We start from the raw sequence: 4,383 nt of genomic DNA, 5'->3' as shown, positions 1-4,383 counted from the left end.
TTTTTTTTTTTTTTTACATAGCCCACTGCAACACACTTAACCCCTTCCATGTCATGCGGCACCTCCGCTTAAACAGCTCCAGGCCAACTTCCCATTTGTTGTCAGAGGGCTGTAAATAAAAAAAAGAAAAAGAAATAAAATTAAAATGCATTCTATCTCTTACTTGGATTATTAAAACCAGTTTCAATATGCATCTGTGGCTTTCAAAAGTGGTGATCATGCCTAGAAATAGTAACGAACACTTACAAATAAAGTAAATGGAGCTTTTGATCACCTGTTTAGGTGTTAGGTACAGCAATCAATCAATGGTTGCCACCATATTACACTGATATTACACCTTTTATAAAAAAGGAAAAAAGTGAACAAAGTGGTAATCTATCATCTGATCAGCATTTCATTATAAATGGGCCCCTATGTGTATAAGCAACTGTTATAAAACAAAGTGCATTACATGTTCTATTAGAAAACTGGGATGGATATGATTGTTTTGTAAAATATGTCATGTATTAGGATTGGGGGAGAAAAGAGAGCTAAAGCCAGTCACAACAGTTGAACAGAAACCTTATATCCTGGACCATATACAAATAGGTATAGCCCAAGATATATACAGATTATTAAAGTATATCCTAATCCAAGAACAAAAGATTAATATAGCACAGTTTACCTGTCCCTAGATGAGGTGGCTGCATTATTAATTTTCTATTTTTGGTCTTTTTTCTTTTTTTTCAGCTGGTGATTTGTGATTAAGACTTTCTATCCTAGGATGACACTGCTCACTATGTACCGTGTCTATGTAGAAGTGGTGTCACCCTAGGATTTCCTTCTGAATTTGTTACAAAGCCCTCTCTTTTCCTCATCTCCATAATATATGAGGTAGGTGTACCTCATATGTTCGCAGAAGAGTGCTTTATTAAAGAGAGCTTTATTAAATCAGGCTCGATGTATTTCATTTTTTGTTGTAGATATACTATACTTTTTCCTATGTTTATATTTCTTTATTTTACTTGGATTCAGGATTGAGGCTAATATGCCAACTGTCTGACACCATAAACATGCATTTTATGTTAAAGTCAACAAATGGCTACGTTGAAAACAAACCCCATAGGGTACACTGTCAATTTATGGACTATTCGGTATGTCTCCTACCTTCCTGGATGGGGTGGGTGCTAGAAATAAAAAGAGAAAAACAGGATTATTTAAAATGAAAATACTGATCTCATATTTTACAACTTGCTTATAAGAATAATATTTACAAGCCGACTGGTTGATAAAAGCAATAAGAACCCTTTTCATGCACAGAGCCTATTATTATACATTCAATGTTCCTACCTCCTTCCATTGTGGTGAATAAGGTTTATTTGTTCATTTTATGGACTGGCAAAGTAAAACCAGTGGATGAATTAAAATAATCTTATCAAAGTGCAAATACAGCAAAAATATAAAACTATTAGGCTGTTGGCACATTGGTGCATTTTAGACTTTGTTAATCTTTAAAAAGCAGGACACACAGACGCCAAGTACCCAGTGATCCCAGGCTAAAGAGTTGACATGTAGTAAGCAATTCTAAGTTTAGGCTTCAGATAGGTGTCAACCATGTGGTTACCTGTTCCCACTTGGCTGTACATCTAGGCATGTTCAATAGTATTGTGACAGATTATTGGTTCATGTAGTCCTGAGATTATGCATAAAACATCCCAAAAACCGCACTGCAACCAAATGGCTAAACAAAAAAAGGGAGGGAAAATGAAGGCAGGAAAAGAATTAGATGTTCCTTTATTATTAATCAGTATTTTCATTGTGCTGATATATTATGCAGCACTTTACAAAGTCCATAGTCAGGTCACTAACTGGCCCTCACAATCTAATGTCATAGGGTATCAACACAGTCTAAGTTCAATTTTAGAGGAAGCCAATTTACCTAACTGCATGTTTTTTTGGAATGGGGGAGGAAACCCCATGAACTCTATGCAAACAGTGTCCTGATTTAGATTTGAACCTGGGATCTAATGCTCCAACAGCCACAGTGCTAACCCCTGAGCCATTGTGCCTTTAAGATTTGCAAGAGTGGGGAGGGGGGAAATCTTTTTTGTATTTCAGCATTAAGGGGCTAAATTTTATGGCATGTCGACTCACACACCCGAACATGGTTCAAAGATGCTTTGCCATCTCAATGATTGACAACAGTTGGAGCTAGATTCGGCAAACCCTTATCTTTTCTTTTCTCTCTTAACTAATATTAGTTTGCTATTTTTTTTTTTTTTTTACTGCCTCTCCTTCATACTCAACAATTATAGTTTAAATGCACAGTCTTAACAATTCAACTCAACAAATATAGTTTAAATGGACAGTCCTAAAGACTGCAGTTTGTAGAGGTTTTGTGTATCATTCTTCCTAGTAGTGATCAGCTTATTTGTATTATAGTGTTTGGTTTGGTTGAATTTAGGGAAATGTCACCTTGCATTTATTCTCTGGAATATTTTTCACTATTTGCTGTATGCAAGTTGTTGGTACTGGTACTTCCTTTTCGGTAAATGTTTAAAAATAATTTTTAAAAATCTGAACTGATATATTAAGATGGAGAATAGTGGTTTGACTGCTATTTTTGTGGAGGCACTGAATGGGCAGCTCAGGTCTAAATTGTCTGTTCCATACAAATGCTAACCTGTTTTGTAAGCATGACTTTAAAATATTAATGCTGCAGTTCACTCAAGATAATGCTTATATCATGTTTGGTCACAAGTTGAAGGCTGCTGATTTCCCTCATATCTGTGTGAATTTAATAAGGAGTTTGATCAGGCTGTACATTCAATGATAATTTTGTATATTTGTGCATGAAAGGGACATCAATTCTTGTGAACTGCAATTCTCCTGATCTGGTTGCATAACCATTATATAATACCCTTTATATGACAGTATGAGTAAGATCTTTACTTACTTTCCTATCACCATGATTCTTACCTGTACATTTTTATACAAAACAGCCTATCCTAAAAAAAAAAATCTTTCTCTACAAAAATTCTTTTCTGCCAGACCATATGTTGGCATATTGTCTTTTAGTAACAAAGCAAGACAAGATACACCAAATAAATTCTTCTTTCTAGACCAACCAGAAAAATGAAGAATACAGATGTTGTGGTCATAGTGAAATATGGCACATTTACAGGTGCACATAATAAAGAAAGGCACAAGCTTGCTGCTGGTTACTGCCAGGTTGAGGTCCTTGGGCACACTGGGGTGGGCAGGATGATACACAGTACCAAATCAATAAGGAGAAGAATAGTCAAGGAAGCCCGGGGTCAAGGCAGGCAGCAAGCAAGAGAGGTCAGGTCACAAGCCAGGGGTAAAATACCAGGGATCCAAAAAATAGACACAGGGGCCACTGCAGACACATGGAACACAGGAGACACTGGAAGCAACAGGAGGCACAGGTGACACAGGAATCCACAGACAGAGAGGAACAATGGAACAGCACAAGGGAATGAGCTGGAAACAACAGACCGGGCAACATGCGTTTAACGCAGGAGCTGGGCAGAGGAAACACTGAAATAAGCAACAGGTGGAAAGGAACTAGCTCAACAGAACTAGGGGCTCGGCACTAGTGGAGACATAGCATGAAAGCTGAGTGCTTTGTTTGAGCTAGCTAAAAAGCCAGGGATGATTAGGAGGCTATTTTCTGATTGGCCAGCTGGTTGGGTAAAACTGATTAAACTTGGGAGAGCAGGCACAGCAAGGGTCAGAAATGCCTACATGTGCAGGAGAGAGGCACCTGCGCTTTAGTGAGGAAGAGGTAAATATGACAAAGACTTTTCCCTGTCGCACTTTACAAAACACCACTGTAATGCGCCTGGGCACACAAACCACAACCAACTCCAGATATCCTTTTATTATGTTTTATTATTGTAATAAAACAAGACAAGGGTTAAGTCCGATAAGCATAGTACAGAAGGGTCAGGGCCAGGGCAGGCAGCAGACAAGAATGGTCACTAACAATCCGAGGTCAGGGCAGGCAGAGTTCAGGCAAGAATCAGGTTTCAGACCAGGTCACTATGAAAATGACAAACGAGATTAGCATAAACCAACACAAGGATGCACCCAAGCACACAGTGTTCACAGAGGCTTATAGCAGGCAATGGTGGTCAGGACAGGTTCTCCTTAAATGGCCAGAGTGACCAATGACCTTGCACCACCTGGCGCCATTTGATTGGAGGGTGACTGAATCGGCCGCAGGGAATTCAGACTAACTATCTCCCGCCCCGCGGCGAGGCAGCCGAGTGCCACGCCCTCGGGGGGTACAAGAGGCACGCATGGTAGCACGGGCACCTCTTCCCACAGCACCCCTAGGACATCCACTACTTTGCACATCCAAAGGAGTGCTGGGAACAG

This window comes from Pyxicephalus adspersus, chromosome 12, assembly GCF_032062135.1.
Source record: "Pyxicephalus adspersus chromosome 12, UCB_Pads_2.0, whole genome shotgun sequence".
Taxonomy (NCBI): Eukaryota; Metazoa; Chordata; class Amphibia; order Anura; family Pyxicephalidae; genus Pyxicephalus; species Pyxicephalus adspersus.
This window is presented reverse-complemented; position numbering follows the sequence as displayed.